This window comes from Leopardus geoffroyi, chromosome D1 (genome assembly GCF_018350155.1).
Source record: "Leopardus geoffroyi isolate Oge1 chromosome D1, O.geoffroyi_Oge1_pat1.0, whole genome shotgun sequence".
NCBI lineage: Eukaryota > Metazoa > Chordata > Mammalia > Carnivora > Felidae > Leopardus > Leopardus geoffroyi.
The window spans coordinates 4,532,682-4,550,001 of record NC_059329.1 but is presented as its reverse complement, the minus strand read 5'-3'; the positions used below and the strand labels follow the sequence as shown (position 1 = coordinate 4,550,001).

General features: G+C 43.0%; 1 protein-coding gene and 1 long non-coding RNA gene across 25 annotated transcripts in view; one reads left to right on the top strand and one right to left on the bottom strand.

Annotated features, from left to right (window-relative positions):
- Positions 1-4,186: 4,186 nt before the first annotated feature.
- Positions 4,187-17,320, bottom strand: part of LOC123600590 — a 97,728-nt gene continuing 84,594 nt past the window's right edge. For 10 of the 24 annotated variants that reach the window (XR_006713667.1, XR_006713666.1, XR_006713669.1 and 7 more), the window contains 4 exons: positions 13,804-13,882; positions 11,077-13,727; positions 9,354-9,516; positions 4,187-4,402 (listed from right to left, as the gene is read on the bottom strand). The gene's annotated coding sequence lies outside the window, so the exon portion shown is untranslated. Of the gene's footprint in view, positions 4,403-8,373; positions 8,700-9,353; positions 9,517-9,536; positions 9,664-11,076; positions 13,728-13,803; positions 13,883-14,060; positions 14,172-17,320 lie in introns of those variants that run through there. The other 14 variants (XR_006713680.1, XR_006713677.1, XR_006713679.1 and 11 more) reach the window with 11 other exon arrangements.
- Positions 13,055-16,495, top strand: LOC123600592. The gene is made up of 2 exons (XR_006713690.1): positions 13,055-13,138; positions 16,332-16,495. It is a non-coding gene; the product is annotated as an uncharacterized LOC123600592 (long non-coding RNA).

The following is a 17,320-nucleotide window of genomic DNA, read 5'->3' as shown; positions in this document are numbered from 1 at the left end:
GTGACTGATAGAGGGTATTGAATTATCCAGCTATAGTAATGGATTCAGTTCTTTCTACCAGAAGTTCTGTCAGCATTGGCCTTGTGTATCTAGACTCATCTGTTGTTAATGCATGCACATTAGAAATTGTTGAGTCTTTTTGGAGAACTGACTTCTTTACCATTGAAATAATGCCAGTCACGATCCCTGACAATTTTCCTTACTCTGTAGTGTGTTTGAAGGATAATTTCACTGGCTACAGATAGTTTAAGGTTTCTCTTAACACTTGAAATATTTCATTCTTGATTGTGTGGTTTATGAAAAGAAGTCTTAGGTATTTCTTATCCTTCTTCCTCTTGGGTAAGGTGTTCTTGCGCCCCTCTCTCCTTATACTTCCAACCCCTGCTCCAGATTTCCAAAGCTATTTTAATTATCCATAGTTGAATATTATATATTAAGCATAGTTGATGGGTTTATTGTTGTTGTTAGTTGTTTGTATGTTTGTTTGGGTATTTGTCCTACTGTTGATTTTCTGAGTATCCTGGATCTGTGATTTGGTGACCAGTATTCATTTTGGAAAATCCTCAGTCATTATTGCTTCAAGTCTCTCTCCTCCATTGTCTTGGTATGCCTAACATGTGTGTGTTTCACATTTTGCAATTGTCCCACTGGTCTTGGGTTTTCTGTGCCATATTTTTATTTTTATTTCCTTTGTGTTCCTTTTTGGAAGGTGCTACTGGCATTTCTTTAGCCTCAATGATTCTTTCCTCAACTATGTTGAGTCTATTAATGAACCCATCAAAAGCATTTTTTATTTCTGTTATGGTGCTCTTGATATCTCGAATCACTTTAAACTGTTAGACTTTCATCTCTCTGCTTACATTCACCATCTCTTTTTGCATGATGTCCACTTTTTTCATTATCTGCATTATCATAGGAATGGAAGTGGTTTTAAGTTCCCTGACAGGTAATTCCTACATCTTTGCTCACTCTGCTCATCTCTGTGATTCTAGTGCTTGCTGTCTGTGTTCAAACTGTGTGGTTTTCACTTAACTGTGCCTTGTAAGTTGTGTGGAAAGCTAAATGTTATGTGCTGGTAAAGAAACTGAGGTAAATAGAACATGAGTGTGAGGTTTTTATATTTATATGGCTGGGGGTTGGGCTGAATTTACTGCCAGGTGAGACAGGAAGGAGAGAGCCCTGGAGTTGACTATTTTCCCTCGGCTGTATCAGTTACTCTTTGGGAAATCCCCAGTTAGGCTCTTAGTTTCTCTTGAGGGCAGATCTTTTCTGGAAGAACAGAATACTTTGGAATTTATTTCTAAATGAGAATATCCCCCTCTCCCTGCCACTGTAGAAAACTTGCCTTCACCAAGAAACACAAATATTAAGTATTTGGTGAGTTCATATTCCTTTTCACTTCCCCTGCCAGTGCGGCTGGGTGACAAGGGACAGGGAAGCTCAGAAGTTCCTAAGTGGCTTTTTGATAGCATGATGATATTCTGATGTCCTGGCAAGGGTTTAGGGCTGGCCTTAGCCTCTCATCATCCTTTAAAACTTTAGAATGGGGAAATATGTTAATGGTGTCAAAACTGGGTCATGTCTAGATTTGATTGAGCTAGAATTTATCAGGGGTGACTGAGGTCTGCAGAGCACTTTTTGCTCTTTTTTTAAACATTAGCTGTCATTTCTTTGTTGCTTGTGCTTTAGCTCTCACCGTGTTTCATTCTTTCTCTCATTTGGTGGCTTTTATTTCCTTTGTAGCAGTCTGGAAAAGCTCATGGCACCTGATGTGCTATAATTCTGTATGAATTCAGCAAACAGCCAACTTCATGTAATATTTCAGAAGAGCTTTCTAGAGAATGAAAGAGACATATCTTAGTTCAAAGGTTTTGCCCACTCTTCCTCCCTTCCTTCCTTCCTGTTTCTTTATTTCAGGATTTAAAAATAATCCTAGTTCTAAACTTCAGAGTGAATACTGGGTTTTAAAAAAAAAAAATAAGTGAGGGAAATGACGATTTAGAGTATTTTGTAAATGTCTGTATTATCAATGGTCAAAATTGAACAGGCTGAATAGGCTGTTTATATTCATTCAATATAAACAGATTTTTGGTTGAAAAAAGCTATTTACGTTGTGCTCTTTAACAGAAATTGTGAAGTAACATGACTTAAATAGGAAATTCTATTTTTTCTTATTTTTTAATCCTGTGAATTAATTATGCAAAATGTAGGCTTTTACTAATAATGTTTTGACAACAAATTTGTTTTTCCCCCTCTTAGAGCCTCTAGAATATCATGGTAAGAATTTAAGCTTTAGTTTTCTTTGCAGTATTTTCTCAGTACTGGTGTTTGGTGTGGGTTTGTTTTGTTTTGTTTTGTTTTGTTTTTTTAATGTTTGAGTGAGAGAGACAGAGTATGGGTGAGGGAGGGACAGAGAAGGAGACACAGAGTCCGAAGCAGGCTACAGGCTCCTACCTGTCACCACAGAGCCTGATGGGAGGGTAGAACCCATGAACCACGAGCTCATGACCTGAGCCAAAGTCAGACACTCAACCAACTGAGCCACCCAGGCTCCCCTCGATGTGCTTTTTACTTCAACTAAGAATAAATATGGTGACGTCTGTTGTCTAATTGATTTGTTAACTCTTGAAATTCATCTTTCTCTTCCCTGTTCAGAGCCTAAGTGACAATGTGGAGGGGGTTACCATCTCAAGATAAGACATCAGGAGGAGGAACACATCACCAGAGTAGAGGGAATGAAACAAGTGATGATATGAGCCTGAGGTTTGGAGTGAGTACTTTGCCATGACCTGGCTCTTGCTGAAATGTCACAATAAGAAAACCCTTTTTGAGTCTATCAAGAAGCCCAAGCTTAGAGAAGAAGCCAGATATTGCCAGGCAGGGTGTGTGTCACAAGAGAGGTTTAAACCATGACTTTTGAGCCTGAAGTGGAGGGAGCCATTTGTGCCAGGAGAGCATGAGTGGAAATGAGTTTGTTGCAAATGGGGATAGACTGTGGTGGTTCTATGGCGCTGTTGAGAGCCAGGGTGGCTGCCTGACACTTAGCAAACCCTCCAAGGCTGGTGTTTATCCCTTTGAATGCAGCAGTGGTGGCAGTGAGAAAAGTGATCTCAGGGCATAAGAGCTCTCACACTAGGCCAACAGAAGAGAAGTTTGCACTATATGGTCAGATGAGAGAATTAATCCCTGTTAGAGGAGTCTGTTCTAGAGCTTACATGTGTTATCCACCTGTAATTGGGTGCTTCGTGTGTGTTGAATAATATTCCTGTAAGGTTGGAGGGTAATGTTCGCATGTTGGAATGAAAAAAGTTTGTCTTCTAGGAATTGCCATTAATCCAGATCCTCCAGCCACTAAGTGTAAAGCTGAGATTGTACCCGTATGTTTGATTCCAAAGACCTTGTCCTCCAGGGCCCCTAGCCTCGGGTTCATGAAAGGCAATCTGTGAGCAGCAGGAAGACATCCAAGGCCTTTGAGTAGTCAGTCAGCAGTTTGAGATTTCCTTGATATTCCAAATAGCACCTGGGGGTGTAAGTAGCTCAAATTGAGACTAAATGATGGTTTTGTTTTCGTTTGTTCCTTTATTTGCAGCGACCTATGTATGTACCTTAATAACTGGAGGAGAGAAATGTAAGTTGATAGGATTTGATTTTTCTGTTTCATCTCTGGTGGTGACATAAGTATTTGAAGTGATTGAATTTTCCAAGAAGGGTGTTTCCAGATGGGAGAGAAATTAGAAGATATTTTATTGTGTTTCTCCATTTTGGACAATCTTTTAAATAGCAGTCTCATTAAAATAAGGTTTCTTAGGTTTAAAATGCTGCTAAAACTTGATTCCTTCAGGCACTACGGGAAAGTTAAAATGTTAGTTACACCCACCTGTCAGATCATGTGTCTGTGCTGCTAATACACTGGGATTATTCGATGTCACTGGTTTGGTAACAAACTTAGAAAATGTTTTCTCTCCTTTTAGTTAGTTTACAGAGAATAACTGAGAAGATCAATACTTTTAAGAAAGAAAACAGAGAACTTTACTTCCTGAAGAAATATCCATTTGGGAACAGAAGGTAGCATGGCCCTTTCAAATATTTTTTGTGATTTCATTTTGGTTACTTCCACTCTGGTAGATCATCCTACTGACCTATGTGTTCTATAAGCAGTACCAATTCAAGATAAGCTTCACAAATGTAAAGAGCTACCTCTTTATTTGTGAAAGGAGTCACACATTAGAAGGTAGCTTTATCTAGCATTATGCTTTTTTTTTTTAATTCTGATTCCTTTTTCGTGTTTTATACAACAATGAATTAAGGAAATGTCTTCAGGAAACTAAGAGAGAAAGTAAGTTTCTCTCTGATGAAGCTCTTAAATTGAAGGTGAGAATCCCTTCTTTGCCTGGATTGCATTCTAAAAAACACAAGTAAAAGTAATGAATTATTATTACTCATTTAACACATTTTGTTGAAGGAGAACATCAAAATAGTTGAGCACTTTAATTAAATTAAAAATATTAGTGTTTATTAATTTTTTGAGAGACAGAGACAGAGCACAAGCAGGAGAGGGGATAGAGAGAGAAGGGGGAGACACAGAATCCAAAACAGGCTCCAGAGTCTGAACTGTCAGCAAAGAACCCGACACAGGGCTCAAACTCACAAACCACAAAATGACGACCTGAGCTGAAGTCAGATGCTTAACTGACTGAGCCACCCAGGCACCCACTTGAACGAAATTTTAAATGACCCCCTTCAAAGTGCACTTGCTACCTTGCAAACTCAGAGAGAGACAGGAATGTGAAGAATCAGGAAGTGGTAAGAGTTGGCTGCTGAGTTTTACTGTAATTTGGCTTTGGAGGCTTTTTGTTCATTGGGTGAAGTGAGCACAGCATATTTGCTTGCCATTTACCACAGTAGAGAGTGGGCCTCTGGGAGCCAAACTTCTTTCTGAACAATGAGCTGGAATTTCAGTAGGACCACCAAGATAAGTTTTGCCATTTCAAGGACTAGGAGTCCATTTCAAGGACTACCTTTTGTTTTCACAACTAGGTAATTATCACATCATTCAACTCTGCCCTCCAAGATATGTAGAAAATCCCCAAATATAGTTGAGAGAGAAAGGGTGATAGCCAAAGTGTATAATCCTTTCCTTTAAAAAAAAATATTTTTAAATCATTCTTTATTTTTTTTAGTGAGACAAGGCATGTGAGTGGGGGAGAGGGGCAGAGGGAAAGAGAGAGAATCTTAAGCAGGATCCATGCTCAGTTTGCAGCCCAACACAGGTCTGGATCGCATGACCCTAGAATCATGACCTGACCCAAAATCAAGAGTCTGATGCTCAACTGACTGAGCCACCCAGGTGATCTGTAGTCTCTTTCTCTCTTAAGGCTGAACAGTGAATTCTCAACATGAATGGGGGAGGGGGGATACACACACACACACATACACATATACATACATATGTATACCACTAAGAAAGCCATTTATGAGTTGTTAGACGTGAACTATCTTCCACCATCTTTGTCTTCTAGTTATATTTATGCCTCAAGGTCTTTGTTTATTGCAATGCATGATCTTATTGCTGTGCGATCAGTTTTCTGTAAAAGTCTTTTCTCGTATCTGTCTTAACCACAAGATTCAAATGTTGAATTCAAGGATGTGGAGCTAAGAGCCTTGAGGTCCAATAACTGTCAACTGGAAGGTATATTTTCTGTTGGGAAGAAATCTCCATATGATGGCAATGACTGCATTGGAAAGGAAAGAATATCTTCATGCCTTCAAGGTTCTTGCCCTTTTTCTGTCTCACCAAAATCAAGACTCAGGTCGTGTGCACCTTTATAAAGAAAACCCCCTTTTTTTCTTTTTTACAGAAAATAAAAAGGCCTTGGAAGACAAGTGTAATGCATTGAGGACTGTGAAAGCAACAAAGGAAGCAAAAGTCAAACAGCTGAAGGAGAAAACACATCACCTAGAAGAATTCTGTGAACAAAGAAAAGTGGCTACAGAAGAGTGAGATATTCATGTGAGAACTGTCACAAGTACTGCATTGTAAGAAAGAATGTGGCAGCCAATAGAGACAATTCTATTTCTTTTGGAACTGGATCCAGAGTATTTTGCCAAATGCATTCAGTGGAATTGTGCCTGCCCTTCCTACCTTGCTTTCTGTAACCTGCATTTTCCTTTCTGCCCTAAGTGCTTGTCACACATTGTGTCATGAATTTGGGGCCAAAGAGGGAATGTACCAGCAGTAACGTTGATACCTGGATCCACTGTAGATACAACTACATTGTCCTATAGGTTTCAAGCCCATCACACTGTTTTGTCATCCAGCAATTAGGTCATTTTGTTCAGGGCCAGACATGGGTCAAAAAGGTGTGGGGGAAATTTTGAATTATCTTGCTACAGACACAATAGAAACTGCTTTCTGAAAAGTGGGTAGGGGTACCAGCTGTACTGAATCCCTGCATCCATTCGGCCAGTGAGATTGTTCAGTGCAGGCCCAATCCCTAAGAAAGTTGAATTGTTTCCTGTCCACTGAGGTTTTAAGTGTAACTCTTCTGAGTCTTGACCAAAGCCTGCAGCTTCACTAGGGCTCATCTTTGCTGGCTGCCCCTGAACTACATTTGTTTACTTCTAAGTCTTTGCCCATAAGGTTGTTCAGCTTCTTTGCCATTCAGATGTATGCCCCCCAAATCAATGATGAGCCCTAGGAAGATTGGGTCCAACTGCCAGGCTGGCTTTGTCCTGGGCTTCCTTCCTATCTTGGTCTTGTGTGTCTTCGTGGGGTTGTTAGATATTTGGTGCATTCACTCACATGCTTCCTCCTTTGTACAGTATTTCCTTTTGTTCTCAGGACATCAGGGACTTTAGAGTCCCTCACTCATGGTGGAAAGTGAACTCTTCCTTCTCTTCCCTGGAGACTCAGCTTTATGTTAGTCCTTTCCACACCTGGGGTTAGGGCCTGCTCTGTCTCACGGGCATCTTGTGTGTGTTTTTTTTTTTTGTTTTTTGTTTTTTAATTTGTAAGCTCTTTCTGTGAGTACAGTGCCCTGACCACCTTTCTATCTTCAACCCCTTACAACAGAGCCACTACATTACAACCACCACAGAAAGCATTTGCTGAAGGACTGCCTGAGGCCAGAAGGAAATGTATGTGCCTTTCTGTGTCTCATGCTTTTGTGTCCATTTCTAAGAGAATTTCAATTTTGCAGGTGATTCTTGAGTACATTAAGTGTCAATGTGAAAGCCTTTAAATGAACACCACAAACAAAATAGTCTGAGGGCCACACAAAAAACCAGCCTTTCTAAGCATTGCCTTTTGCTGCCTTCACTATCAACAGAACCAGTCTTATTAAAGTAGATTGGCTCCATGAAGTTGAGATTTTTCCATCTGAAATCTGTTTCCTGGAAATAAACCCAGACTGTGTGACATTTCATATCAGGTTATACTTCAGGAGATGTTGCCCCTCTAAAATTGGCCTTTTTTTCCACTAGGATATGTAAAGGTGGAGGCAGGGGTTGGAGTCCTGAACTCTAGCGATGTCTGGGAGTGAGCTGCAATGTTGGTGAAGCCATAGTCTGGGAGGTCATCTTTCAGGGTGATTGTGTCATGGTACAACTTTTGGACTGAGAATCAGGGCTCCCCATGGAGGTGTAAGACTAGTGATGATCCCCTGCTTTATCCTAATGGGTACAGTTGGTCAGACATGGTTTTTCACACTGATGAAATGAGTCTTCACCATCTCAAACAAAGACCAACTCTGGGAAGGCATGAAGTGCAATGTTATTTGATGACTTTATGATGAAGGAGAGGAAAAAGAGAACTAGAAAGACAGTTCCGATAGCAGAGACTTGGCAACAGAGGTTGAATTTTCTTTAACTTAAATGGGGTGTTCACCTCCTTTCTCTGATTGTGTTGTCAGTCTGTGCATTTATGGGAGAGGTGGGGGAAGGGATACCTGCATAGGCCTTCAAGAGTGCTGGGAGGTAAAAAGGGAGAATTTCTGGATCTTGGTCCTGACTGTATGTATCTTTCCCATCTTACGAAGCTGAAAATGATGGTGTGAACTGATGGCAAAGAAGAATCAGCTGGCAGCTGCAGGTAAAACGTGAAAATAGCTACAGAAAGGGCTCCTGGGGGGCTTAGTCGGTTAAGTGTCTGACTTCAGCTCAGGTCATAATTTCACAGTCCATGAGTTCGAGCCCCACGTCAGGGTCTGTACTGACAGCTCCGAGCCTGGAGCCTGCTTCGGATTCTGTTACCTCTCTCTCTGTCCCTCCCCCATTCATTCTCTCTCTCTCTCAAAAATGAACATTAAAAAAAAAAAGGAAAACAGCTACGAAAGAAATAAGTACAAGTGAGTTCAGCTACTAATTACCAGCAGCTCATGAAACCTCTGTTCATTTTTTTTGTTTTTAACCTTTTTACAATGTTTAGACTCAACTTAGTATAAAAAATTCAGAGATCATATGCATAGACTATTAACAGATAAAAAAGGTAAGTTTTAGAAAGAACAAAACAATTAGGTTTTTAAACATTTGCAGATCTCAAGCAATAGCCAGACTGTGTGGAAACTTTGTCCATGCCAACAGTCCTTGGGGGTGGTGTCAATTGTCATAATCTATAGGAGAGCAGTGTGTTGTACGATGAATCATAACCATCAACATGGTAGTGCCATTCCATGGCCCTCGTCTTTGCAACCCTGGGAAACCTGGTGAGGATATAAATTAAAGAAGAATAGAGCTTTATCTGAAAGACACTTGTCACATGATGAATTAGGGAAAGATTGAAAATGGGAAGGAATTCTATGAACTCTGAGCCCTACGGGCATGGGATAATGAGTAAGGAAAGGATGTAACAATAGCTCTGATCCTGCTGTACATTGATAATCATGGGCAGTGTTTCATGTGTAAGAATAAATTGTATCAGGGGACAGATATGAGGTTGTTGGGAACATGGGCAGCTTATTTAAAATCATAACCAATATTGGGCCTTATCTGACGAGAGCAATTGTAACTCACAGGCAACAAACTGAACAAACACGGGAAGAGCTGCAGCAGGCAGAGCTCACCTTTAGATACCAGGTAACCTGAGTTCTGCCTGACATACTGAACCCTTAGCACCTCATGCGGGTGAGTGTAGCGGCCCTTGGAATCCCTAACCACGGGCTTTTCAATGTTGGCTTTTTCAAATCGCAGCTCATGAGAAGAATGCTCAGGACAACTAGGTAAGTGTTTTCTTGTTTCCTCCTCTTTCTTTGGTGCACAGTCTGGCACGACTGAAGGTGGATGTGTTGTTTCTCCCCCAGATCAAGACTCAGATCTGGGACAGGGAGATGGCGGAGCAGGGCACAGAGGTCGCTTACTTGAAATACAGGTGTGGTCATTTGACTTGCGTTTTTATGGGTGTTTCCAGGGATGATGCGTACACTGTTTGTTGTCTAGAAGACGACGTGGTGTTGCAACTCTTATAGAAGTCCATTATTTTTCTGTATCCAAGACTGGACAGGATGGAAGCAAAGAGGCTGCCTGAGGGAGAAACCACACGAGGCAGAAACCAATGGCTGCAAGACCAGAGACACAGAACCCTCCAAGGAGAGGTAAGGAGCACGTTGTGATGGGCCGCAGTCTAATTTCTGCTGTGCAGCCTGTTCCTGTGCGTGATCATCGTGTGGTCTGGAAAGAATCACAAGCACTAAGGACGGCAGGTGGTCTGAAGGGGTGACAGAAGGGTGTTCTCCTCTGGTGCTGCAGACAGTGAGGCACTTGTTCCTGTGACTGGTGGAGCTCATGCCCCTCCTCTGATGGTGACCCTCCCACCTCCTCTAGCATCCCCCTGTCTGAAGAGCCTGGAAAGAATGACAGGACATGGGCCTCATCCTTCTTCCCACCCGGACTCAATGTGAAGACTTTATTTGAGGAGAAGGTAATTTATTCACTGTTTTAATGGTCTTTATTTTTGTTTGTTTTTGGGAACTGTAGCCCTACATCCCTCGATTCAAGTTCCATAGAGCTTAGCTTAGTCCTCTGATGGTATCAGTGCAACTCTGCAGCTTCACTGCTAACTTCTCATAGTTTTCCTTTTCTCAATAGTGTAAAATTAGTCTTTCGTTACATAATAACTGCTCTCATGTGGAAGGCAGCTTGTAGATAAGCTGAGAGATTGAACAATTTGCCTGAAGTCTGAAGAAATGCACCGTTCTTGAGATTCACTGAGGATATACACCAAACCAGTATTCTCAATTTTATTCTTTTATTTTTTTTAAGTTTATTTATTTTGAGAGAGAGAGTCTGGGAGGCATAGAGTAAGAGGCACAAAAAGAGAATCACACACAGGCACCACAGTGTCAGCGAGGAACCCAATGCTGGGCTCAAATTCACAAGCTGTGAGATCGTGACCTGAGCCAAAATCAAGAGTCAGATGCTTAACCGACAAAGCCACCCAAGCGTCCTCATATTTATTCTTAATCTGTAATGAAATCGTGATTTCCCATGATGTATACTGAGAAACCTGTTTTACTGATGACTTCTAAATTGCTAGTTGTGCCTGACCGGTCCACAGTTATTTGATTAATTACAAAACAACATGAACTAGGGTACCGTGAGGTCTTTATCAAGGTGAGGGATGGTTCTCCCCCTTGTCCTTGGGGGTCGCCTGAGGCATGTGGGATACCCTCTGCCTCTGGTCAGGGACCTGAGTGTAGGGAAAAGTTGAAGATATTTGAGGAATGAGATGAGGGATTGTTTTCATTCCACACGGTCCTCTAAAAGCAGAATAAACCTTCGTCCCTTCTAGGATCTTTAGTAGATCCAGAAACTGCTGAAACGTCTGTGAATTACAGCAGCTCTGACTATACGAGGACAAGGTAAACGCTAGGGCCATTCTCAGTTGTAACTCTTTCGGGAAACCCTCATCTTTCTGTACAGCACATTCACCCGGCCTTGTCTTGTTCTGTGTGTTCTGTGTCTGTTTGTTCTTTGTTTTCCAAATGCACACTCATAACCCAGGAGCCCACAGACTTCTCACTTTTTAGTCTGTCAGCTTTCTGTGGTAAGTTTAGAGGCGAAAAGTGCTTAGAGACTGAGTACCTTAAGGTTTTTCCATGTGGTTCTGGAAATAATGAGAGGAGGATGACTCCACACTCCAAACAGAAGTCTCCTGGGCTGGGTGACCCCTTCCAGACCTCACCTCTGTGGGAACAGTGTGGCTTCTGTGTCTTCCTTTCTTGATTCTGGCTAGGAGATTAACCTGTTAGAAAGTCTGCCATATTGTTTAAAATTCAAAAGTGCAAAACGACATCATGACTTCAACTTTATATTTTGTGCCCTGTACCATTTAGAGTGGTCTTAGATAAAGTCAGTGTCATCATGTATCACCTTCCCATATTTGTTGGTAAATGAGTTGTCTGGAATCCTTCCAGCTATACCTTAGGTAAACATAGTTTGAACACTGTCCTTCAATTATGTTTATATGAGCAGTTTCTGGTTGTGTCCCCAGTCACTGTTAGAGCTGATACAGTCTCATGACACATACCAGGAGTTTTATATCAAAATACTTGCTTTAAATCTGTTATGTGAATTTCTACCTTTTTTCTGTTGGGCATAATTACTCTGTGTCCTGTAGTATGCTCAAAATCAGAATTCCCTATGAATTAAGATGAACACATCTGAGCTTTGTAGACATTCATAAGTAACTTATTTGTCACAGAAGACTCTCATTCCCCTGCAAGATTCCAGGCATCCTCCACTCCCCAGAGGTCTCAGAGGCCTTTGACAACACTTCAGGAAGGAAGACTCCTTTCTCAGGGAGAGAAGCAGAGGAGGCAAAGTGAGGGTCCAGCTGCAGAACTTTTCGCCAGGAGTAGCTATGATTCCGTGAGCAGAATATGAGCCATTTATTCCCACTCATTTTTTTGTGTTCTTAACATACCAAAAACAGAGCATCTCGAGTCGCCATAGAGGAGGGATGCAGGGTGAACCTGGACATCGATGGCTGCCTGTCCAAAGAATGCTACTTCATTAGTCTGTAATTCCTTCTGTTAATCCTCTAGGACAGGACCCTTGCCATTTTACTTTTGCAGACATGGGCAGTGATGAGTGGTGGCAGTAGGTTAACCTCTTGCATCTACTACCCCAAGCTGTAGGTGGTTTCCAGTGGCAGGGATGGAGCTTTCAGGTACAGATGCTACTCTCTTGGATCCTGGTGGCAGAGGTGGCGGCAGGTGCGAACACATTCTTCTCTGGTTTTGATATTTGTTCTCTTGTCTGGCATATGAATGTAGCTGTCACTTCTGTTCTGCAGGGCAGTCTGGATCCTGGAGATCTCCTCTGTTAACTGGATGATTTTGCATACCCTACCCCAGAGGCGCCCCGCCCCCATGGACTATTGGGCACATCCACCTCCTGAACCTTGGTGGCCCTGGGGCCACCCCAAACCCCTCCACCTGCAACACTTGGTAAGATGATCTGAGCACTAGAAGTTGAGTTGTAAAACACACTCATCTTATTTTTGTTGGTGTTAGGTCTTTGGCCAAGGTGCAGGGGCAGTGCCACAGACCATTGTGATACAAGGGGAATGTGTCTGCTTCCATTGCCACATTCCTCAAGTTTCTCATGCTCAACATATCATCTTTGTCATTTCCCCCACCATGTGTTGGTACAGGCGTCTCTTGTGGGGAAGGAATGGGGCCGTACGCAGAAAAGCAGACAGAGCGGTTCAGCAGTGATGCCCTATACACAGTCCATTTGCTGGGATCTGTGAGGCATGAGGCACAACGTAACGTATGTCCATCTAGTTGTGCCCCCAGCCATCTATAGTTGTTCGATGAGTGAGGAATACATCTGAATCAGGGCTTTTAGGAGTCTTCATTAGGTTATAAGGGATGGTTCTTCAAGTTCTTCTTGGGGATCACCTGAGGCATGTGGGACACCCTCTGCATCTGATTTGGGATCTGACTGGGGCAAAGAGTTTAAGTTGTCAGAAGAATGAAGGGAGAGTTTTGTTTTTGTTTTTGTTTTTGATCTCTAAACAGTCTACTCAAATCAAAATAAACCTCCATCCCTTCTAGGGCCTTTAGCAGATCCAGAAGCAGGTGTCACTCCCAAGAGTGACATCAACACTGGCTCTACCAAAACTGCCAAGAATCATAAGGTAAATGCTGTGGCATTTTCAGTTCTAGGTCTTTCCAGAGAGCCGCATCTTTCTGTGCAGCACACTCTCCTGCCACTGTCTCTGGTTTGAGTGCCGTATGGTATGGGTGCTGTCTTTTTTTCCCCCCCAAATGCACAACCTTTACCCCTGAGTCTACGGGCTTCCCTGTTTTCCACCTGGCATCTCTTTGTGGTACCTTTAGAAGCTAAGCGTGCTTAAGGGTGAGGACCATAGGGCTTTTCCAACGTGTTCCCAGAATAAATCAAGGAGGATGACACCACACTCCACTTGGAAGTCTCCTACCTTGCCTCATTCTTTCCAGATCTTCTCAATGTGAAATCATTGCTTTTGCTGTTTCTTCCTCTCCTGTTTCTTTCTATCAAGGGTTTTCACGTGTTCAGAAAAATCTGTGGGTATCCTTACAGTTTGAAAATGAGAACTGCCTTCACTCCAACTTATATTTTTGTATGCGTCATTTAGAATGGTCTTAGACAAAGTAAATTTCATACCCGTCAGCATTCCATCTTTGTTTTGGTAAACGTGCTGTCCAAAATTCCTTCAAGTGTGCCGTGGGTATAAATACTGTAAACTATAAGAGGTGACATATTTGTCATAGAAAACATGCCCTGAAACTTAAGTTGTGAAGAGAAAAAATCCAAAATTACCTGTGTGGCAAGTCCCCACCATGTCCTTCACTTGTGTTCACATGAGCACATTCTCTTGTGTCCTGTGTCACAGGTACAGCTAAAATATAGAAACACACGCCAGAAATCAAAGTGCATTTGTGTTAATTTTGTCATTTAGAATTTCAGCTCACTTTTCCAGAGGACACAATTACCCTGCAAAATGTACTGTACTTAAGCTGAGGAGTACCTCTGAATTCAAATAAATTAGCTGAACCCAACTAACATGTATAGGTTACCTGTTTCTCTAAGAGCATGCTTATCCAGGTCCTCTGCAGGACCTCAGGATCCCCATCTCCCCATGTGTCTCTGTGCCCATGGGTAGCACTTCCAGAGAGGAGGAGACCCCACTGTTGGGAGAGAAGTAGATTGGGCACAGGCAAGGGCTTAGAGGCAGAGCTTTGAGCCACGAGGGCTATGATTCCATGTGTGGAGACTGGGATTGTCATTCCTTCTCATTCTGTAGTTCTTCACATATAAATAAGCAGCCTCTGTGGTGGAGGGGGATGAGGAGTAGAGAGTGATCCTGGACATAGATGCCTTCCTATCTGGAATATGCTACGTTGTCAATTTGGTATTAAGTCTACTAATCTTCTAGTAATAGAGCCCTTGATGTTTCTACACTTCCTGACACGTGGAGACACTAGTTTATCCCAATTAACATCCGTTCCCCATCCCAAAGCTGGAAGTGGAACCCAAAGTATGGGTTGAGATTTTGGCACTGATGCTGCCCTCTTGGAACCTGGTGGTCAGGAAGCTGGCAGGTTATGAGCACAGCTTCTTTGGGTTTCTGCTCTTTGCTGGTGTTGGTGCTTTGTTCTATCCTATGAACATAGCTTTTATTTCTGTTCTGCAGGCCATTATGTATGCAAGAGGGCCTGTTCCTTTCCCAGGATCGCCTTGCAGGCTCTATCCCATGGACCGCCCTTCACTACCAGTCATGGGCTATGGGCCACCTCCCTCTCTTCCACCCACTCTATTTGCTAAGATGACCTGAACTGGATGAGTGGCTGGTAAAGTATATTCATCTTCTTCATGACTGACTTTGTGGCAATGATGTAGAGATGGTTGTGAGTCTTGGCAATCCAACTACAACCTGCCTGAGGACACTGTAGCATATCTCAAGTTTCTCAGGACACACATACAATGGGCAGTGTCATTTCCCTGTAATACAGTGAGCTATATACATCTTTCTTGTCAAAATGAAAGAGGATTTTCTACACAAAAGCAGACGTATCAGCAGCACTGGTGCATATTTTGGAGGCACAATGTTTTGGGTTCTGTGAAGAATGAGGCGCACCCCTAACTTTTAGAGCATCAGGTGTCCTATGTGAAAGAGGGACATGCATTAAGTGACACAGACCTTGTGATCACCATAATGGAAACATCAGTGAAGGATCCAGTGCAGAAACAGGGGAAACTTGTATCACACAGGAATAGAAGGGAAGTTGAGGACAGTAAGCAGAGTTTGAGGAGGTGCAGAGCAGAGGGTGCTGGGGTCAGTGAGATGCAGTTGGAGGCCATTCCTGACCACAGCCTGAGCAGGGAGTGTGAGGTTCACACGGAGCTATGTGCGATCACTCTCAGTGCACAATGCAGCGTGCATCTCCGAAATGTCATTTTCGTCAAAGTGCACCTAGGTAATCATCTAAAAAGGCTGTTGTCACCCTCGGTTTTCTGAAGGTTCTGGATATTTGTGGGGGGACAATGCCCTGGAGACATGGGAAATTTAAGTTGGTCTTATGGAAATGCTTGTATGCCCGAGTTCATATCCCTCAGTGAGACTAAAAGTGGAGACAGGATCTAGATCAGCTGAGGGCCTGCACTGGCCTTCAGCCTGAGTCAGACTCTTAGTGGGTCAACCTACAATTCAGGGTTGGCCAGAAGCCGCCCCTGCATCAACCTGATTACAGCTTTGCATCTCCTCAAGCTTCTCTCACAATATCCTGAGGCTTTGCCTGTGTTCCTGCTGTCTCGGCCCTAATACCAGTTCTCAGTGGGACCTACACAGAGTCTCAGCTGTGATATCTGTGAAAACAGGGGTAATATTTGTTTCTAAGAACATTATGAAAAGAAGACATTAAATACATAAAGCATCTGCAAAATGTCTGGGAAGTGTCCATTCACCCTTCTCACAGTTTCAATTAAGATATCTCCACACAGTGATCATCAAAAAAAGATGGTCACAGAAGTTCATTAAACTAAGACTGTTAACATGTCAGCCCAGGGATTGGGAATCACCGTTTTAAACAATGAGACAAGGTCCCTCATTTTTCTATTAAAATTCAGGCCCTACCAGACAAAGAAAGAAGAGATAATTATGAGAATGTGTACATTCAGAGATCTAGATCTGAAGACAATCATTTTCCATTACATACAATCTCACAGATGCAGCCACACACTAAAGTGTTCATCTGAGGCCACAGCCACTGATAAACTACAGAAGACAGAACGCATGTAGGAAAACATAAGATCAGACGGAAATAAACCAAAATCTCTTTGCCTTATAGGACACCTATTCTGAAATTTGAAGAGGACTGTGCACGGAGACAGACTATGGTGATTACATATACATTTTAAGCAGGTGTCAGATCTGCCTGAATGCTTTCCCTGCCCATCCTGTCCCCTCCACTTTGTCGTTCCTATTGTCCGCTAACCCACCTTTCATCATTCTATCTCTGTGTAAGCGTCTGCTTCTAGGACCATCTACTCTCACTCCCCATCAAGTGCACACAGTGGGGTTCCTGTACACACAGGTAACAAAGTGTTACCAGAAATGGTGGTGATAGAGGACAGAAGCAAGATCACCCTTTGTGCAGGGGAGCCCGAGGGAGTTTTCTGGGGTGATGGGAACTTCCTATATCTAGATTGATGGGGTGCTTATGCTCATTTATTTTAGAAATATTCACTGGCTTCCTGGTGCCTTGGGGTCAAATAGATAGGTATCTGTCCCTGGGAAATGGTGGAGTTCTAATGGTGGGGAGGGATGAGGGACCGGCAGTGACTGTGGGAGAGGAGTGAGGAGGCCACACATGGAGTCAAACCCTTGCCCAGGGTGCCAGGTCTCCACAGACAGCACCATGTGTAGGAGGGCTCTGAGGAACAGAGATTTCTTGATCAGACCCGTGAACTACATAATGCTCTTGCAGTTTCCTCACTGAGGGATGGCCAGAGCAGAGGCCAGGAGCTGATCATGGCTGGACTGGAGCAGGGGACCTGGGGGATTGAGTCAGAGAAAGGGACAGGCAGAAGGTAGTGACAGGGAGTCTGAGAGACAAAGGGGAGAGAAGAGAAGGTACGTTTCTCTGCTGACTTCACCTACATTTCTGTGTGAACAAAAGGGGATTCTTGTCTCCAAGGGAAGGGAAGAGTGCGAGCAAAAAGACAGAGTGACAGGGGCGCCTGGGTGGCGCAGTCGGTTAGGCGTCCGACTTCAGCCAGGTCACGATCTCGCGGTCCGTGAGTTCGAGCCCCGCGTCGGGCTCTGGGCTGATGGCTC